Source organism: Diaphorina citri, unplaced genomic scaffold (assembly GCF_000475195.1).
Source record: "Diaphorina citri unplaced genomic scaffold, Diaci psyllid genome assembly version 1.1 scaffold529, whole genome shotgun sequence".
In the NCBI taxonomy this organism is placed as follows: domain Eukaryota; kingdom Metazoa; phylum Arthropoda; class Insecta; order Hemiptera; family Psyllidae; genus Diaphorina; species Diaphorina citri.
The window spans coordinates 132,629-155,388 of NW_007377963.1; the positions used below are offsets into that span (position 1 = coordinate 132,629).

The 22,760-nt window shown below is 35.8% G+C and overlaps 1 protein-coding gene across 1 annotated transcript in view; it reads right to left on the reverse strand.

The window, feature by feature from the left end:
* LOC103509779 (mucin-5AC) overlaps positions 1-22,760 on the reverse strand; it is a 67,777-nt gene that overhangs the window by 25,962 nt on the left and 19,055 nt on the right. The window lies entirely within an intron of this gene.

Genomic DNA, 22,760 nt, shown 5'->3' on the forward strand with positions numbered 1-22,760 from the left:
TCTCTTCTTTTCCTTCACATCCATTCGCAATGAAACGTACCGAGCACATTCTTTAGTCCAGTTTAGGCGTAGCTACATGTAAATGTAATATCAGTCCAATAGTCCACATAAAAAAAAAGTCCACGGTAAATAACAATCTCGTGGAATTAGTCCCCTGTTAAACAGCTGTAGCCTCATAATTCAGCAGTCTCCCCCACACTGAAACACGAAGCTGATGGAATTTTTCCAAACGGACTGCTCTCTGCATGGAGGGAAACGTAGCCCCTTTCTCCCTCTCCGGGGATACGGACCAACTCCCCTAGAGTATCCCTAGGGGGTCCTGTATGGGAATTTATCACCCATATTACACAAGAGAGCACTGTCTGATGGGAGCTCAGCTTTCTCCTATCTTGTTCTCCTTTCTTTCCTCCTGTTTATTTCTGTTGTCTTCCATTTCTCCTCTGCTCTTTCTTCTCCTGTCTTCTCCTCTAACTCTTTCAGTTGCGTAGCGCAGATTAATTAGAATATAAGACGTTAATAGGTAGATATCAAGATATGTAATTGGAAAATGCCAACTCTCGTCAATAGTTCCATGCTGGAATGAACATTGGGCTTTTGCGCAACCAAAAATATGCCAAATTGTCGTCCTGACATAAATTAAAAGTTCTGGGAGCCTCCACTAAATCTGGGTCCTTTCAAAATGGCGTCTTCTTCCCAACCTAACTGAGAAGGAATACTACAAATGTCATAAAATTCCAGGCTAGCACCCACAATTTATGACTAGAGCCATATTGGACATCTTTCCCCACATATAAAATTAAAACGAAAATTTATGGTCCAATGTCTACCATGGGTGAGCGCACAAAGATTTCAACCGCTTTCTACAGTCTCCTTTCCTTTTCTTTTGTTTTCTCCTCAGCTTTCTCCTATCTTGTTCTCCTTTCTTTCCTCCTGTTTATTTCTGTTGTCTTCCAGTTCTCCTCTGCTCTTTCTTCTCCTGTCTTCTCCTCTAACTCTTTCAGTTGCGTAGCGCAGATCAAGAGTATAAGACGTTAATAGGTAGATTCTGGTAGATATGTAATAGGAAAATGCCAACTCCCGTCAAGAGTTTCATGCTGGAATGAACATTGGGCTTTTGCGCAACCAAAAATATGCCAAATTGTCGTCCTGACATAAATTAAAAGTTCTGGGAGCCTCCAGATGGGAGCTACTGGAGACTGGATTTTGGAAGAAGGAGGAGGATGGGGAGAAGGAGGAGGGGGAGGGGGAGGAGAAGGAATCTGGAGTGGGGGAAGCAGGAAGAAGAGAAGAGGAGAGGAGGAGGAAGGAAACGAAAGAAGGGGGGGAAGGGGGAGACCCAGAAAAAGAAAGAGGAAAAGAAGCAGGGAAGGAGGAGGCACATTGTCACAAAACATCTAACCAGGTCGCAGTGACCAAGGGCGTTTATTAAACCTTATACCAATACCAAGGAGGAGGCACAAGAGAAAAAGGAGGAGGTGAGATAGGATTCTAGATTCTAGGTTACACAATGAGGGTTATAGGTTATAGGAGATGTTACCTAGTGTTAAGTAACACCCTTTTGTAAAAAAAAAATCTACTTTTTTGTTAGTTTTTTCCATTACAAATTTTCATCTCCGCCGTCAGCTCTTTCTTTTTGGCCTACGTTTTGCTGTACCCTAACCACCTCATTTTCAGATTTCCTGCCCTCGGTCCCTTTCCCACCTGTAAGTTGTCCCTCATCATTGAGTGTAAACTGGACGAAAAACCAAGTATCTTGCCTATACATTCTCTTCCTCCTCCTCCTCCTCCTCCTCCTCCTCCTCCTCCTTTCCCGGCCCTCCTTCTACCCCTCCTCCTCCTCGAACTATGTATATCACAGAGAGGAGAGGCCTTTCCTTGATGATAAGAGGGAAGGCAGTTTTCCCATCTTAATTTTCTCATGGCTGAGTGCCAATCCCTTCTCCTGCCGTCTATGCCATCTCCGTAAGCAATATGTACAGGAAAAGACGTCTCTATTATAAAAGACATTAGGAGAAAGAAAACGGCAGTAAACGCGAGTGCTGTCGGGGGAAAAAAGATGACTTTTAACTTTTAACCCGTTTTGTTTTTTTCCGACTAAAGTACTTTTTTCCCCCTCACCAACTAAAGTACTTTTTCCCCTCATTAACTAAAGTACTTTTTCCACTTCACTAACTAAAGTACTTTTCCCCCTCTATAACTAAAGTACCTTTTCCCCCTCACTAACCAAAGTACTTTTCCCCCCTCACTAACTAAAGTACTTTTTCCCCTCACTAACTTAAGTACTATTTTTCCCCTCACTAACCAAAGTACTTTTTCCCCTCACTAACTAAAGTACTTTTTTCCCTCCCTAACTAAAGTACTTTTTCCCCCTAACTTCTACTTACTTTCGTCCTACTACTTCCTTTCGTCTCCTTCTTCTACTTCTTTTTCTTCTCTCGTCGTCTTTTAACTATTTTTTTTAGCCCCTTTTGTTCTCTTCTAGGAAATTTTACAACTCGTCTTCGGAATAGTGCTAGCAAAGGGTTAAACACATTCGCATTCTCTCGTTTCCTATTAACATTTTTTCACATTACAACAGTTTACACAACAAGAACTACAAAAACACAACTTGGTGCTGTTGAGATCACTTTGTTCGCTGGAATAGATGTACAGGGTTAGTCAAAAGATCGTCCCTAAAAACAGGGTGGGGAAAAAAGTCACGGGGAGCACACTCAATATCCTACTACACAGCAAATGGGGATGAAAAGTAACACTGCAAACAAGTACAAAATAGACAGCAACTTTTTGGGGATACATGGCAAAATACTGGTTGGTATGCATAAAAACAAAGCTGCTTGGAGTAGAAGGATCTACTTAGATGTTAAGTTTAGGCTTTTGCTTCAAGTTAAAATAGTACCAATAATAATTATACAGGGTCTCCACAAGTTAAGGTACCACACTTAAAGGGATGATTCATTGAGAACCTCTGTAGCTCAAATTGACAACATTTGTGCATGTGAAAAGTTTCATTTTTAATATTTTCATCCGAATAAATCAATCCTTCAACTTTGGTACGTTTCTTCAAGACACCCTGTATTATTTCAGGGAAAACTAAAGTTGGAGGTAAAGCTTCTCAAGTTCTCTACATCGATTGAAGCATCTGTTAGTAGACTAGGCTAAACAAGTAGGCATCTGCATCTGCTTAGTATTTATGCATAAAAGCCTGAGAAGTTTGCCAGAAGCTCTTCAGGGTCGTTTCTAGCTCATTCATTGATGTTGGAAAGGCTTTTGACACTTTAAGAACAAACAGGGTTAGGTTAGGGTTCTACTTTCATGCCAATCATTGTTTAGGGTTTTTAGGGGTATTCATCTACTACCAAATTACTCAAGGCAGGAAAAGTTGTTAATATTATAGGGGGAAGGGGTTGTGCAAACTATGTTTAAAATTAAATATATTCTAAAAAAAAAAAAAAAAAAAAAAAAACAGAGTTGGTACTAAATTGCATAAAAATCAGAACAAGAGGCAGGATGTTTCGTCTTTCATCATCAAATGGTTAATACAGTGGATTCTCATTACTTGAGTCAGTTTCTAACCCCATTCCAACATTTCCAACCATGTTTTCTTGTTATAATGAGGACCATTTTGTATGTTTTGGTGTAAATCCGTTTTCTATTTGATCAAGATTTGAACCCTGGGTTTAACTGAAGAGAAGTCAATGTAGCAGTGGCGGTTCCTGGCCCTTCCAACTGGGGGTTCAAACATCTCATTTTGTAGGTACATACCTAAGTATGCAAATTTGATACCCTCCTTAGATAACCAAAACACTAACATACATATATTATGATAGTCCTAAATTAAAATGGACGCGGCACATAAGGGATCAGGAAGAGACCGCCTTAACATACCATATGATGAAATTTTAAAAACACATTACACAAACTACCGTTCAAACTCAAAGTACCTACTCAAACGAAAATAACTTGTTGATAACAAAACAGTGTTAACCTAATAACCTTAATGAGGAGAAGTCAAAGATGTTTGAACACAAAGGTTCACTTCAACATTTTCTATGGATTAAAAGGTACTCTTTGAACTCTGAAGTTGTGTTCCTGTACAAACCTCTTTGCCTGGTTCAAAATGAGTTTTGAACCAAATGCGTGTTATTTTTGCATAAGAAATTCCCCTCTCCTAAGACCTCTCCTATGTTTTATATAGAGCCAAAGGGTTCAGAGTTGAATGTGAACCACGCATACCTTGTACATACGATTTTGATGTTTTTTTTTTTTTTTTACTACAGTATAGCGGAGCTATACTAGTAATGTTACTTTCTATTACTACAGTATAGCGGAGCTATACTAGTAATGAAAGTATTGCAATCGGTCCAAATTTTCAAAATCGGGAAATGGGTGGAAATATCCGTTTTGGGGTCCCCTGATTCCAAAAAAGTGGTTTTTAGCCCATGGTCTGTACGTAACGTACGTACGTACGTAACGTACGTACGTACGTAACGTACGTACGTACGTAACGTACGTACGTACGTAACGTACGTACGTACGTAACGTACGTACGTACGTAACGTACGTACGTACGTAACGTAGTAACCAAAAGAATTGATCCAGACCTTCCTAGGACCAGCCACTTACTATTAGGTAGACCTGACAGGCGGAACTTTTCAGCCGTACCTGTCAGGTCTACCTGATAGTGAGTGGCTGGCCTAACATAACCGCTTGAAAATACACAAGCTAAGCATAAACTCCGTATGAACTCGTACTCAGCCCACCAAACAGTATTGAGAAATCGCATGCCAGTATGATGAAAGAAATATACGTACAATGTTTATGGTTCGCACAGACGACACAGTAGTCACGAGGCCATTGGTTCGAGTCCCGGCGTTTAAATATAAATTTTTCGATGCCAAAAAAGTTGCAGCAAGGTTTTTTTTAGGGTGATGAAAAGACAGAAGAAAGTAAGAAGCGAAGAGTTGAGAAGACAGGTTGATAAGAAGGGGTTTGATAACAAATGTGTAACGGATTTTTTGATAACGGCATTCAGTTTTTGAGCAGGAAGCGGCAGAGATAAATTTGGTAGATATAATATAGAAAAAGAAGAAACAAAGAAATACAAGACAAATTAAAAATCGAACGAATGGAAATTATGAAATAAGTAGATAGATAATAAAAGAGCTAATTTAGTCCAGCTATGGGCACTATCTGTATCTAATATTCTAAAGTAGAATAAAATTGGTCTCTAACTTCGGGCACCAGAATAGACTGATTTGGATTAAGGGTTAGGGCGGGCGGGCGTTAAGATCTTGTCATTCAATACCTGCTTAACTAACACTAATATCCTAATATGTAGAAAAAATCTAACTGGGTTTTCCTTTACTTTCCTAGGCTGCATAGATTTGAAATTTCAATATTTTTACTTTCTATTTTTTTAAGTAGAATGAAACCACAGGCCATCAATGTTCGTATATGTACAGTAGGTTGGTAACTTAGTGCCTACTTTGCAAGTCTATCTACAGCTCTTTCATAGGACTCGTAAGCTGCTTATAGGGCTTAGGAGATAATCCAAATGACTTCCTTCAAAGAAAAGTAACTTGAGTATTTACACATCATTATTACATTTGCCAAAAGATTTGAGAGTGTTTTTCTTTTTTCGGTGTAAAACATCGCTAGTTTCTAAGTATAGTTATTGATTTAGTATCTTGAAAATTTTCTTCTTTCTTAATTATGGAGATAATAAATAGGTAGAATTGATAAAAGAATAATGTTATCTTTACCGCTAATCTACTTAATTTTTTAACCTTTCCTTTAACCTTTCATGAACAAGGCTCAACGTTGCCTTTATTATGAGTCCCATTTCAGCAAAACGTAAAGGTGACTTAAATCCCACAATTAAGCTCACCAACATGAACTAAGGTTCTTCCAGTTTTTACAGTCGACACTCGACATGGTGGGGAAAACGGGTTCGTACATCAAAAAGTCATCCTGTATTTGACCTTAATGATATTAACACGACAGGAAATTGTGCGTAAAAACACAAACGGATAAAAACAAATTCTTTCTAATATTTTTTCAAGTAGAATGAAACCACAGGCCATCAATGTTTGTATATGTACAGTAGCTAGGTTAGTAACTTAGTGCCTACTTTGCTTTTCACAAGTCTATCTACAGCTCTTTCATAGGACTCGTAAGCTGCTTATAGGAGTTATAGGGCTTAGGAGATAATCCAAATGACTTCCTTCAAAGAAAAGTAACTTGAGTATTTACATATCATTATTACATTTGCTAAAAGGTTTGAAAGTGTTTTTCTTTTTTTCGGTGTAAAACATCGCTAGTCTCTAAGTAGTATAGTTGTTGATTTTATGTTGAAAATTTTCTTCTTTCTTAATTATGGAGATAATAAATAGGTAGAATTGATAAAAGAATAATGTTATCTTTACCGTTAATCTACTTAATTTTTTAACCTTTCATGAACAAGGCTCAACTTTGCCTTTATGATGAGTCCCATTTCAGCAAAACGTAAAGGTGACTTAAATCTCACAATTAAGCTCACCAACATTAACTAAGGTCCTTCCAGTTTTTACAGTCGACACTCGACATGGTGGGGAAAACGGGTTCGTACATCAAAAAGAAAAAGTCATCCTGTATTTGACCTTAATGATATTAACACGACAGGAAATTGTGCGTAAAAACACAAACGGATAAAAACAAATTCTTTCTCTGGAGAAAAACCTACACAAAGAGAAACAATATTCGGAGGAAGGTAAAAGAAGGGAGGGAAAGAGAAGAGAAAGAAGAGAGGGAAGAAGAGAGAAAGGAGAGAGTGGAAGAGTTTGAAACAAAGGAAAGGAAGAGAGCTTCAATTATTTAGGTCACAAGGTGAACCTTTGAAACTTTGGAGAGAACACCGGAAGAAGGGTCTCAATGATTTGCATGAAGGTCGAGCAGGGCTTCAAAAATACTGGGCCTCTTTTAACGATGAAAAACCTCTTTTAAAAGGATAGAGGGAACTGTAACTGCTGCAGTCTTATCGTCCCGGAATAGAGGACAGGAGAGAATGCCAGCCATTCTGAGGACGAAACTCATCCGTCTATAAAGTTCGCTTCGGGCGGGAATCGAACCCGCGACCATGCGCTTCCAACTCACCTTAAAACAGAGAAGACACGGGCCATTTTCCCGATGGCGCGGATTTTGTTTCGGATCACTTCTTTTCTCAGATTGGCTGCTGCTCCTGAAATCAGACAGTTCAAAACCAGATCCGTTAGATAAAACCATTCCATTTTTAGCTAAATTCCCTTTAGGGGATGTCTTTTTTTTTAATCGTATTTCAAAAAATGATAATCTCCTACCTTTTCCGTTCTCCTCTAACTCTTTCAGCTCTGTAGCGCGGATCTATTAGACGGCAAAAGATATCGAAAAATAAACTCCTAGATATAGAGATAGAATTTCGTGGTAAAATGGGTTTTTGCGTAGTCCAAAAATATGCCAAATTGTCGTCCTGACATAAATTAAAAGTTCTGGGAGCCTCCACTATATCTGGGTCCTTTCAAAATGGCGTCTTCTTCCAACCTAACCAAGAAGGAATACCTACAAATGTCATACAATTCCAGACTAGCACCCACAATTTATGACTAGAGCCATATTGGACATCTTCCCCCACATATAAAATTAAAACGAAAATTTATGGTCCAATGTCTACCATGGGCGAGAAGGAATACCTACAAATGTCATACAATTCCAGACTAGCGCCCACAATTTATGACTAGAGCCATATTGGACATCTTCCCCCACATATAAAATTAAAACGAAAATTTATGGTCCAATGTCTACCATGGGATAGTATGTTTCTACCTTAAGTACTGTGTGACTTACATAAAGTCCTTTGTCCCTAAGTAATGTGTGACTTACATAAAGACAGAAATAGCTCATGAGGACGAGTGAGAGTTGGCTACAGTCTCCATACGTATAGGTACTTACAGCAAAAATTTCAGCGAGGGATAACCCACTAATCAGATGGAGGGGGTTGTGGAAGGGGACAGGGTCCTATTCCCCTACCCTCATCCATTGGGGTTGGACGGGGCCATATTTTGACCCCCTCTCCTCTTCCCCTGCTTCCCTCCAGCTCTTTCTTCCTTTCTTTCTCTCTCTCTCTCTCTCTCTCTCTCTCTCTCTCTCTCTCTCTCTCTCTCTCTCTATGTAGTATGTTTCTACCTTAAGTACTGTGTGACTTACATAAAGTCCTTTGTCCCTAAGTACTTAATGTGTGACTTACATAAAGACAGAAATAGCTCATGAGGACGAGTGAGAGTTGGTGTTGGAGGAGGGGGGAGGATCTTTGGGCAGAGAAGGGGGCGGTTTGTCCTCTGTGACAGGCGAGGGGGTGGGAGGGGCATCTTTTCGCGGAGGCATACGTTCGTTGATTGCGTCCAAACCTTTGGCCTCGGCAAACGAGGTGATTTTGTGATTGGGTGAGAATCCTTGTAAAGCTGCGAAACGAGAGAACAATGATGAATTATTTTAAGAAGACCCTAGTCTTATACGTAGAAAACAACCAGACCTTTAGAGATAGATTATGGTGGCGAGGTTTTGTAAATAGTTGACCTATTATAAACAGAACGACTTAGGATATAGAAGACCCTAGTCTTATACATAGAAAACAACCAGACCTTTAGAGATAGATTATGGTGGCGAGGTTTTGTAAATAGTTGACCTATTATAAACAGAACGACTTAGGATATGTATGTATGTAGGTATAGTATAGCACGATTTTTTTCTCCTTTTTTTTAACTCTTAAATTGACATTTAGGTTTTTAAATAAAGGGTGTTTATGCCTCTACTATTCGGCGACACGTTACCCCTCGCGTTACATTAACTAACCCCTATTAGGGCCTGTTTTAATTTACAACAATATTTCTTCTTCTTCTTCAACTTACCGTTTTTGAGAGAAGTTTTCCCGCCAGATAGCGCTCCCAGAGGTAAAGATCCAGTGGGAGTGAGACCCTTCAGCTGAAGTACGCTCTCGCTCTCTTCTCTGCAAGACAAACACAGGTGACAAATTATTAGTAAAGTTCATGTTCCGATAGGTTTCCTATTCCGGTAATGCTGAGGTTTACCAACTCGGAATTGAGATGAAACGAAGATTTCCCTATACTTAATAGCCAGGTCAACCTCGGATTGAATTCAATTCAATCCTGCGACAATCCACGGTGGTAAAACTCGACCTACGAGTCACTTGGAAAAATGGCCTATTGCGAGTAGTTTCAGTAATGTTAAGAGAACTGTAGAACCTGGAAAAAGGTTTGTCGATAGTCAATATAAGAATTCAGTGCATCCCTTTCTCCCCTCTCCCTCTCTCTCTCCCTACTGTATTTTCAATTTTCCTCTTCCTTCCTTATTTATTTTCCCCTCTCTTTGTCTTCCTTTCACTTTCCCTCCCTCCATCTCCCTATCTCCCCTCTCTCTTCCACCTTTTATCCATCTCTCTCTTTATCCACTCTCTCTCTCTCTCTCTCCTTCCTCATTCTCTTCGTCTGTATTGTATTTTTAGCTTAGGAAACAAAGAAGATGGCTACTTTAATGCAGGAAGGAAAAAGAAAAAGAGAGAAATGTGAGAAGAGAGAGAGAGAGGGGGGGGGAGGGAGAGAGAGAGACACTATCAAGGAATAAGGGAGAGAGCTTTCAGAGTCTCCAGCCAGAGAGCAAGATATAGCATCCCCATTAGTTCATTAAGGGAACAAAGCACTAAACATTATGGATAAAGTTCAAAATGGTCAACTAACCAGAATAGAGAGGCGATTAGACAAAAGACTATGTCAACTAAGCATCAGGATAGATACAAAAGACAATATACAATAGAGAAAATACATAGATAGATAATACATGGAAAATGGGAAGGCTGCATGGAAAGTGGGAATATTGTATCTAAGCTGGGCATAATTGCTAATAAACAGAGGCGTAGCTCCCATGAAACTCAGGGAGCTCCCATAAAAAAAACACCCATTCATTCATAGTTATGGCAGTTCAGGGCTGAGCAGGACTGGGACAATTGGGACATATTGTATGTTGTCCCATATTTTTAAATACTGGTTGGTATGCATAAAAACAAAGCTGCTTGGAGTAGAAGGATCTACTTAGATGTTAAGTTTAGGCTTTTGCTTCAAGTTAAAATAGTACCAATAATAATTATACAGGGTCTCCACAAGTTAAGGTACCACACTTAAAGGGATGATTCATTGAGAACCTCTGTAGCTCAAATTGACAACATTTGTGCATGTGAAAAGTTTCATTTTTAATATTTTCATCCGAATAAATCAATCCTTCAACTTTGGTACGTTTCTTCAAGACACCCTGTATTATTTCAGGGAAAACTAAAGTTGGAGGTAAAGCTTCTCAAGTTCTCTACATCGATTGAAGCATCTGTTAGTAGACTAGGCTAAACAAGTAGGCATCTGCATCTGCTTAGTATTTATGCATAAAAGCCTGAGAAGTTTGCCAGAAGCTCTTCAGGGTCGTTTCTAGCTCATTCATTGATGTTGGAAAGGCTTTTGACACTTTAAGAACAAACAGGGTTAGGTTAGGGTTCTACTTTCATGCCAATCATATCTGCCAATTAAATTTTATCTGGACGAACTAATGTGGGTGCCGTGTCAATTATTTTCAATAGAGTGTACATTCACTGAACCAAAGTGAAATTCCTTTTTTCCACACACTTAAAGATTCTGTCTTAGTACTTTTAATGTTGTTTAGGTATAAATTAATGTTTGCTATTGTTTTGTGTTTTTGTTATTATAAATTGTTTTTCAGTTTTTTTTTTAATTATTATTTTTGGTTATTTTTTCCATGTTTGCCGGGCTTGATGCAATTTTTGTTTTTTTACTACTTTTCTTTTACTGATGGAAATTACATCTATTTTGGTTTTACAGTTATTGAATTCAACTCAAATACAAAAAAAAAACCTTTTGTATTTTGGAATGAGTTCAGATAATCCTTTTTAGATTAAAAGGTCTTATTTTTCTTCTGTCCCTTGTTTTTAGTAAAATTCAAAATTATTTAGCTCTTATAAAAATAGAGAAAATTTGGGAAAACGGTACGTTCTAATACCGTTTTTGGCTCTGATTGATCCGAAAATAAAATGATATTAGAACACCTCTACTCTACTTTTTTACTCCAATTCTTTGGTTTGTAAGGAGTACAGCTCCTCATTTTGAAATCATTTTATGCAGATGCTAGGCGTTTTATAAAATTGATATTCCTAAACAAAACAAGGTAACACTGCTGACTATGCCTATTTTGTCAGTTCTTTTGAAAATATTAACAATAGAATTTGTCTAAAATCAGCATGGCTCGTTTGATTATTACAATTGAAGGTTGTCATAAGGCACACAATTCAATTTTTAATATTCAACTTTCTTAAAATTATTTTTTATGTTTATCTCCCCTTTTCCATTATTTATTTTGATTGTTTAAATTTCTTAAATCTATGATTTGTTGTTATATGTTGATTTTTTTCCATTACTTTTCTTTAGAGAAAAAATGTGTGTTTTTTTAAAAAAATAATTGCCTTATTATTGTGTTTATTTTATATAAAAAAATAATAAATAATGAAAAAAATATTTCTTGAATTGAATAAAGTTTTGATAAAAAAAAGGACGATTTTTTATTTAATCTTATTTTAGGCAAGTTTTCCAGGCAAGACAACACGGAAAAGTTCAATAAATGTAAATTCATACAGATACAGCCCAACAGCGAAAATGTTATAATTATAAACCTTGGCTGTAAAATAAAATATCAAATCAAATCATGAATTTTTGTGGTAAAACAGAAAGCTTTTTCACAAATTTGTGGGTACCTATCACAGTATTACAAGTCTTTCATTTACTCAATCATCATCATATTTATTATTGCTCGTCTCTTCGACTTGTAATGCCGCCACTGGTCGCCGCTACTCGATTATAGTAGCTACTCAATCGTCCTCAGCAGGCTGAGTACACCCCGAACTCCAAGCACAGAGCCGAAAAAACCTTGGCCCCACGGGGAATCGAACCCGGACCTCCTGCATGCAAGCCTAGTGTGATACCCACAGAGAAACTGCTTTTACATTTTTACAAAAAGACGGGATAGGTGAAAGAAAGCCATTCCACGAACAAATCTTATCGGTTTAGGATGAAGTTCAATCCAGAGAAGAAGTGAACCTGCAAGAGTGCAAGCTCACTAGACTGGATGAATGTCTGACCGGGGAAATGACAACCCTTCTCCATATATGAAAATCATAATGATGAAATTTTCCTCATAAAAGTTCTCCGTGGGATAAAAGATAAAAGTCAAGAGACAGGTAGGACATTGCTTACCTGAGCTTTCACTTCTTGGACACAGGCAACGTTTAGTGCTGTCAAAAAAATTAAAATTAATTAACCAAGCAGCTACGTGCTAAATAAACTCTCTGTCTGGCAAAAATTAACTAGAAATTTTGAAAAACTGCCGAAGAACTGCGAAAAAAACTTATTGGCGATTTGCGATTTTCAATTTTCAAAAATGGCGCACTCAGACGAGGGGAAAATCGTTGCCATGGCAACAGATTACAAAAAGCGGTGTTGTCAAACTGTGCCGATCGTATCGTTTCTGAACTTTGCCGATCTCTGAAAAATATACAGTGTGATTAAAAAAAAGGTTACACTAATAAATTATTTAATACCCTTTTCATTTAATAAATTATTTATACCTGGGATATAGGGTAGGAACTCAGAATACTGTTGGGAAAATTCCTTGGACCTTGGAGTTATTTATCCTGTTTTGCCGAAATATATCAGTTTTTTTCTCTCTCTAACACATCTTAGATCTAGTTAATTCCTCCAGTTTGCTTTTCTTCATTCAATTTTGAGCGTTTTATGCGATTTTGAAGAAAATACATGATTCGATATTCAAGATCGGGCCTTGTAAAATCCCCCTGGTCCCCGACTCCCGATCGTCATCTGGCAACACCGCATGAGATAAAAGATCAGAAAAACAAAAACAAAACTTCTGCTTATCACTAAAAACTCCGCAATCACGAAAATCGCGAAGAATAAAAAACGGAAAATCTCACGGAAAAACTGGTTTTCCGGAGCGATTTTCAGTTCTGAACAACTCGGAAATCTTTTCCACGGTCTTTTTCCCTACGCGAGTGTCCTAGAAGTGTCGTGTTTTTAAATTTTAAATACCGAGCTCAAGATTTTTTATTTACTCTTGAGTTTTGGTGATAGGTGAAAAATGGCATAAAAAAAATATAACAAAGGGCTGTAATTTACGCAAAAATATTAGTGATTGCTTTGCCGGTGCGATAAAACAACCAGGTTTTTAAATTTTAAATACCGAGCTCAAGATTTTTTATTTACTCTTGAGTTTTGGTGATAGATGAAAAATGGCATAAAAAAAATATAACAAAGGGCTGTAATTTACGCAAAAATATTAGTGATTGCTTTGCCGGTGCGATAAAACAACCAACAGGCGAGGTTGTTTTGAAAGACATAAAAACAACTTTCTATTTAATTTGTAAAGGCAGCAACTTGTACCATCAATAAGAATATTTTAAAAATAAATCCCATACTATCTATTAGATCAGTTTTCAAAGTTGGTCTGCAAATATACTAACATTGAATATAATGGACAGGGTTAAGAATATGCTTGGGAGAGGATGTGCAATACAAAATAAAATAGAAAACAATGAAAACTTTATTCATAATTCAATATTTTGGACTAAAGAAGTTCTACGCACTTTCCTTCCACGCTAATAAAATAGGACATGAAACAAGAAATGAAATCTACTTGGTAAAATCAGCTGATCCACTTCGGTTAGGTACTTACATACTTTGACAAATTATTAGTAAAGTTCATGTTCCGATAGGTTTCCTATTCCGGTAATGCTGAGGTTTACCAACTCGGAATTGAGATGAAACGAAGATTTCCATAATTGAATGAACCATTATTTTGTCTGATGTCAACCCAAGTTTTAGTTTAAGCAAACCTATCCAATCATAACGCAAGAATATAATACAAAGAAGATTTTGTGAGTTATACGTTATACCTGAATGTAATTGAATGAACCATTATTTTGTCTGATGTCAAACCAAGTTTTAGTTTAAGCAAACCTATCCAATCATAACGCAAGAATATAATACAAAGAAGATTTTGTGAGTTATACGTTATACCTGAATAAATTAAGAAGGATATTTTTATTTATATATAAAAAATACAAGGTCAGTAAAATAATATAATTTTTAATAATATAAAGAGAAATAAAAAATATTTAACAAAAGAAAAAAAAATATGAAAAACAAAATAGACTAACATAACGAAAAACAGGTTTTTTAATTGATTTCAGAAATAGATTTCGGTTTGACTTGAAATAATTGCTTTTTATGGAGAAATTTATTTTCAATTTAATTTATAATTTTTTTTCTAAAATTCATGAGAAAGGGCAATAGAACATATACGTAAAATGTATACTTTATTTCAAATTATTATTTTGAAAGGTCCCGGATGTGCTGTCTTTTCTCTCAGTGAACTGAATTTTTATTAGTGGGTGCAACTGTAAACTCTAAATCCTACTCCTAAGGTGGAGGATGGTTGCATAACTTATGTACCTACCTATGTATATTATTTATTTTATCTCTCCCGTATAATATTTTTTTTTTTTTTTTTAAATTTAGGAAATAATTATTTCAAGTCAAAATATTTTACGCCTATTTCAAAGTAATCAGACTTATTAGAGAAATAACTTTAATTCAAAATTATAATAAAAATATATTTTACAACTGTTTAGTTCACTTGTCTTGAATATATTCATGAACATTTTAAATATTACACTTTCGTATTTTAAAGTTGAATTGACTTTAAAATTCAGAGTAGGTTTAAACATAAGTTTTCAATATTTGGTTCAAGTTAAATTATTTCAACAAGTGTGTACTTCCCGTAAGTGCTTTTTATGGCGGGGATATTAACACATCAGTTGTATGAAACATGGGTTACGTATGTCTGTCTATATTATTGCACTAAAATGGAATTTCTTACACAGATATCATTAATCTAAAATAAATAAATACGAGTATGTGAAGTGAAATAAATAAAACTGGTTAAAAAGATCTTTTTTGAGGATTGTGAAATATGTAAAATGTAAATTAATTTTACTGGAGGAAAATATATTATGAAAACAAAATTATTTCTTACGGTTATTTTTTTTATACAATATATGGGAGAAAATTATTATATTTAAAATTGAATAAATAAAACTTAAAGTTATTTATATTACAAAAAATCCTATACTCATGAATAATCAAGTCCTTTGAGGAGAAAATGTTTTTAAAAAAGGTTTGCAGAGAGTCGGAAATAATGTAACAATAAAGGGGCTATCAAGAGCAATTTTATCTAGGTTGAGATTTTATTTTACAAAAGGTTGGAATTTGTCCACCGAAAACAAATTCAAGTACAGTGTTAGAAATCTAACACAATGGATCATGTAATGAGGAGCTATAACGTCTGTGGTGATTCACATCAAAGCTTGCTTCAATTTCTGTCATTGCATAAGAGAAAAAACGCCCACGTGTTACCAACCAATTTTCAAGATTCATTATGATATTGAGAACAAAAAATGCCAATTTTTGATTTACAATAGGAGCAGGGACATTCCTCTCCAGTTGGCAACATTTACAAGGTGACAGCAAATGGACCACATACATAATATTGCATTGTACTCAGAGAAGAAAACAATTTGAGAGTGAACAAGAGTGACTTAGCTAAATACTTAATTACATTTAATAGAAGTACTTTTACTTCCTTTCATAACTAAAAATGGTGCTACATTTTGGCAAAAGTTTGTGGTAGGTAGTTTAAGTAGAGAAATATTTATTAGTTTATGAATTATTTGAAACAACTTATACATATGTATGTTACATCAGAGAACGGGGAATTTTGAACATTGAAAGTGAATTGATATTTTTCTTCGATCTCTTAAATTAAACGAAAATAATATAGAAATGTTATTTTTACTTATCTTTTCCTTCAGAAAGTAACCTTATGATTTTTTTATATTACATTTATTAATGGATAAAAAATATTAAATATTATTATTTTTTCCCCACAAAAGAAAATTAAATTTTAATGATAAAAAATATTAATTTACTTAACTTAGTTTTTTTTTTCTTCTTTAAATAGAATATATATAATTTAATTTTTAATTCAGAGGTAACATAAAGGCATTGAAAAAGAAATAGAAGTAGAGTGAAGGAATTCAGAGCTGCGTTGAATTTAGACAGAGAATCAAAACGTCATGGTCAGACATCTGATGAGAGTGAGAGTTGTGGGAAACTAAACAGTTTGGGAACATTGGATACTAATCTGGGGTGGTATTTAAAAGGATTATACACCCTGTATACTAACAAATATTGTTTCTAATGGAACAATATCTGAGAGTGAATATTTAAAAATGAATGACTAAGAAGCTCAGGGAACCAACCAACCCCTTTTTTTCAATATTTTATGCGTTTTACAATACTGGAAAGAGCGTACCAAACTCTACATTTAGAATTTTTCGTTACCACTTGATATATTCTATCTGGTATTTGTAGGTAATTTGGAGTGACTATACCATTGCACAGTTCTTCCAAACTTTACTTGAATCTCGAAAAGTACAAATTAAGTGTTAATCCGAAATTCCGATATGCTTCTTAGCCATCCAAATATTTTGACTAACCAAAAAAGAACATCATAGGTTAGTGCGTTCCGCAAGCACAGCATTTAATTCTTCAGGTTTAATGTTTTAATCCTTTGAGTTTAATCTTTTTTTAATTATAGAATACTACCACAATATTACAATTTCTCCTTTCCACGTAGTAAAGTTTATTTATTGCTCTTGGCCTTTTTTCTTTTTTTACATGGTTTTACTTAACTTGTTTTCCCTAGACTGAATAAGTATAATGGGATACCCGAGTAAAAATGAGTTGAGTAAACACAACTGTTTTCTTATAATTACAAAAGAAAAAAAAATAATCTCCCCCACCCGTCTATGCAAATATTGCACCAAATACACCAGAAAAGAAAACTGAATGTACCAGAAAAGAATGTAACAAATACCAACATAACTGATTCATTAGTCTTTCACATAAATATAGAGGTTAAACCATAGAAAATCCACTATGAAGATTACTTTTTTCCCCTCACATCCCTAACAGAAGGTCCTGTGTTCGAACCCCAACATTATTCAGATATCTGGCGCTAGATAAAACACAAGTATTCCATACCTCGGCTGGGATTGAACCCACGCCCTCCTGTTTACCAGGCGAGCGCCTTGACCACTACACCACCGAGGCAGGTAATGTTAGAATATTCTATCTGGTATTTGTAGGTAATTTGGAGTGACTGTACCATTGCACAGTTCTTCCAAACTTTACTTAAATCTCGAAAAGTACAAATTAAGTGTTAATCCGAAATTCCGATATGCTTCTTAGCCATCCAAATATTTTGATTAACCAAAAAAGAACATCATAGGTTAGTGCGTTCCGCAAGCACAGCATTTAATTCTTCAGGTTTAATGTTTTAATCCTTTGAGTTTAAGGATTTAATCCTTCGTGTTTAATGGTGCTATTCTTCATGATAAACCCAAACCGAGCACTCTCAAATGGTATTTGGCCGAATCCGTCAATTTTGAAGATGGAGACAAAATATCTCCAATATACAAACAGAACACAGACAAGGCAGAGACAGAAAGAAGTTGAAGTTTCAACGCAGGATAGATATAAGAAATAATTTTTAAATTTGTATCATTTTGAAGCTCAATCAGCTCCTTCTGGATGTCTTCTGGCACATCTTCAACGGAAAATCGAAAATTTACAGGAGTAGGATATATATAAGTAGATTATTGGACGGCTTCGTGGACCACCTGAAACCTGCCCGCGGACCACCCAGTGGTCCGCGGACCACCAGTTGGGAACCACTGATCTAAAACGAAGATAGAATTGAGAAATATAGACATCCTAAGCAAATGGCAAAAAAGTTGACATTTATAACCGCTCGAATTTCGCATACTTACTGTGGATAAAGACTTGACCAAATATAATAAATAAATAAATAAAAAGTATAATAGATACCAAAAATTTGGCTAAAATACCTAAGTAAAATAGACATACCAGAAATTTGGGTACATCGGACGGATCAGTAGGAATTTCACCGATCTGGCATTGTAAAGTACCGCTAAACACAAATGTCGGGATTAACGATTAGGTGATTAATTTAACCCGGACCGCCGGGAATCAAACCCGGAAAAAAGTTCAAAATTGACCTTTCCTAGTATTTCATCACCTATTACACGGGTAGGTATAAAGACAGGGTTATGTTAAACCATTAATAACCAAGGAGTACATAGAATATGTTAACGATTCAGTCTGAACTTTAACAAAACATTGGAACATCTCTATATTATGTATTTCATAGTTTTTTACGATTATGTTGTAAAGACAGGGTTATGTTAAACCATTAATAACCAAGGAGTACGTAGAATATGTTAACGATTCAGTCTGAACTTTAACAAAACATTGGAACATCTCTATATTATGTATTTCATAGTTTTTTACGATTATGTTCCTATTATCCATGAGTACAGGAACTGTATTTATAATTATGTCAAGTAGGTACGTATGAATTTTTCGATCTTTATAATTTTTAATAGGGGTTCAGATTAGCATTATTATTTTTTTCTTTCTCTTTGAATTCTTTTGTTTCCAAATAGGTATTCGAATGCCAAATTTCAATATAATAAATTTAATTATCATGTCCTTTATTTCGCCTGTGAAATGTATAAACAATTTTCTTGTACAGATTTTCCGAAGATTTAGAATATTTAGACCAAACAACTAAATCTCTGATAGTAAGGGTAATTCGATATAGGTACTCAAGTAAATACTGAATACACTTCGCTCAGTATGTATAAAAGAGCAATGACAGGATTGATGAATGGCCCTAAGAAAAACAGAAAATTAAGCCATAAATCATGAAATCCACACATAGCTCTACTGCAGTGGTTCCCAACCTTTTTTAGACAAATACCCCTTTTTAAGCTCAAATTTAGCCATTACCCCCCCCCCTAAAAAAAGTAAAGCATAGAAATAGCTATAGATAGGGAAAGAACAAGTACATATTGAAATTGTACCCAGTTGGTCAGTAGGTTTATTATTATTATTTTTTTAATTTATTTATTGAATTTAACATATTTTCAATAAGTAGATAAGTAGAACAAAAGCACATAGTGCACATCTCAGAGGTTTTATACCGATTTGTATATTTTTTTTTTCCACTTAGCACTTAGTTCTTTTTACCCCTCGAAAAAGTGTATTTTACCCCTCGGGGGGTAAATACCCCCAGGTTGGGAACCAATGCTCTACTGAATAGCATCTTTTTTTCCCTCCCAATCCTCTATGATTATATAAATTATCTCAACAATTACTTAGCAAACAAATCAGATCCTTATCTCGTGTGAAATATACTCGTACGTTCCTATAAAATTACTTGGAACGTCAAAAAATTAAAATGATACCTACCTTAAAGTTTATAAGGTTCTTATTCAAGATTTGACCTGAATAGGGTCAGAATGTATTCAAAAAATCTCTGCTTTTTGAACTCAAAATAGTCTTGGTTGTGACCCATAATACCATCGATATTCTAAAAAGCATAAAGGATTGTTGAGAAGATTTCACCTTATTTGCTAAGATCTGAAAGTTAGCATATGAAATCGAGGTACCTATTAACTAGGTAATATTATAATGTTATATCTAGGTAGATTTTATGTGTTGCAGAAGCAAGTAGGTATCTAAGTGTTATCTTTGTGCTAGGCACATCACTATGGGCACATCAGTACATGGTAGTTACTTATTTCTAGCTTTTCAGCAAGAAGTATGATAAAAATCATATATAATTTTTTGACCGCACATGGCATCAAACCTCTAAAGTCCATTCGTACGGACGGAGCTCGTCTTAAGAGATTAATTAATCAAATGTGTCCATATCCATTCAAAGTTGATGTTAAACCCCGAAACATTGCAATGTTACCTACACGCCCACTTAAACTTGCCAAGACACTCTAACTATACTTTTGACCGAATACTTTCAAGTATTAACTACATATAGGTAATCATCATCATGAAATTTAAATTAATTAGTAGTTCTACTCGTATATTGGAAGATAATCCTTTTAAAATTTGTTACGTAGGTATGAGGTTAATTGCATGATGTGGATCACCTTTATAGTACCTTCCCTCTCATTTCTTCTCGTGTGAATTAGGCAACTTTTGCATATCGAAAGTACTAACGAGTACCTACCTAATGAGCTTTATGACAACTGGCTTGGACCTTTTAGAAAGGTAACTTCTTACTTAACACACCAGGTGAAGATGGGAAAGAAACGCGTTTACCTGTTTACAACTCGTTTGAGAGACCGAACAGCTCAAACAAGAACCACTAATTTCAGCGTAACATTTCTTCGACCTGAAAAAGGAGGAAGTCTACAAAAAGAGGACCATTTTCTATGTCAAATAGAAAATTTGTCATCGTTGTTCGATCGACGGGATGAATCTATGTTGTCGAGGCAGTGTAGACGGTTCCTGACACAACCCATACTATCTACACCTAAACAGGGCGAACTACCGGAAAAGGAGAAACCCAAAAACCTTGCTCTGATTTTCTAGAGCCCCAAAAATCTTGATTTTGTAGAGCCCTGTATAAAGAAGAATCCACGACACCCTCAATTTGAATTTGAATAATCCACAGGTATAATCATAGGCGTCTGTAACATCCAACGTCTATTATGCAATGGTGGTGATAGTACAAGCGATTCAGTCCTCTCTACTTCAAACTCAACTTTCAGCTATGATGTTCTAGTCTAGAATAAACTTCGTTGACAAATTTCATAAACTTCGTTCACAATTTTTAAAATTTCATTGATGAATTTCATAAATTTTCAATCAGCCAATCAAAATTGACAAGAAAACAGAAAAGTAGGAGTAACAGGTGGGTACCTATGCTAGCTTCTGAAAGTACTGTATCTGCAGGCGAACAACGAGAGTTGTCAGTTGGAAATGAATAAATATTTTTTACTTACCTATACCTGCTTAGGCTAAAAACAGAGTGGAGTGGAGACATAGAGCATCGAGCAGGTAGAGGGGAGTGACGGCTTCACACCGCATAGAACTTGGAGCAAAAAGCTCTATGCGTTTTTCTCTCCCCTACTCTGTTTTTGACCTTAGTGCTTAGTTATTCTAATAATCCTTTTAATGATGATCTTTTAATAAGCCCATCAAAACAACGAGTTACCCAGCGGTTCTGAAGAGGTTCGGATACTGCATGTTGCTGTACAATTTGCTCAGATCAAAGAGAAGAATTTACTGAATTGAGTTTCAAGATCTACAGTAGAGACTGCGGATTGAAATACATTTCTTGCCTTATAACTTATAATGTAATACAATACCTGCAATAAAGCCCATAGGATTACAATTACCTACGGACCGAACCCATTCTAAACAAGGGAAGTTTTCAGAGAAGGGATTTATTTATTTTGAGGGGGTTGGAGGTGGGTGTAAAGGAGATTTAAGTCAAGAGGACAAAAATTATGAAATGTATTTCTCAGTTGGGATTGAACCCACACTCTCCTTCTTATCAGGCGAGTGTCTTTACCACTACAACACAGAGGCAGGAGTAATGGGTGCAAGAGGCCATTATAGGGTATCAAATTAATTATCAATCTCTTTTAATTTTAGTACATACTCGAATAAACTTCGACCCGGCCGGAAATCGAACCCGGGACCTCTCACGCCAGTAAGCCTAGTGTGATATCCACTCGGGCACAGAGGTTGCTTGGTAAAATTGATAAATAACGATTAACGATTATCTCATCGCGTATTTCTAAATAATTTATTGCTTACCAAATACCAGATAATCCTCCTCCTAACTCTCATTCATCAATGATTCAACATTTAACCATATTCAGAAATTACAATAGATATCCAATTAGATCGTTAGATACTCATATAGGTACCTTCTGATAAAATGATCATAGAGCTCGATGTTTGCAATACTGAATCATATTAGGTGGGCATGGAAATTTGGTTTGAATAGTTATTTGAATTTTGAATACGTAAGTAATTATGCTATTTATCTTCCGAAATTTGTAACGAGAGAGAAGAATAATAATAATACATACGTATTACGTACCTACTTCGGCCTCTCAATCAGCTTTAGAGTGACCGCTTTGAGGCCAACTGGTTTTGCCTAAACAAAATTTTCCGAGCGGGATGCCCTTCGCACTCAACCTTCGCTATTGATATAGCGTGAGGAAATTTGGACTAGTCTTCTCCCTGTTTATAGTCCCCTAGCTAGACGCTGATCTACTCTCTGTTTATAGTCCCTCAGCCAGACTAATGTCCCTCAGCATATTTTTAGAATTATTCTAGAATGTCTAGCTACAGATTAAACGCCTATGCATATTATTTTAAATGCTTCAGATCTAATACATACTTGCGTTCTCGCTTATAGTTTGCAATGTGTATACGTAAAATAGGTAATTATTAAAGACAGGTCCAAGAGTTTCTTCATTACCAGAGCTGAGCAATAATTGTTATATCAATACACGGGGTAACATCTGGCGGGGGACTTTAAACAGAGAGGATACCAGCCTGAAATTCATCTTTCTAAAGAAATAGAGAAGGTTGAGTGCGAAGGGCACTCGTAAAATTTTTGTAGCCAAAACCAGACGTAAGCCC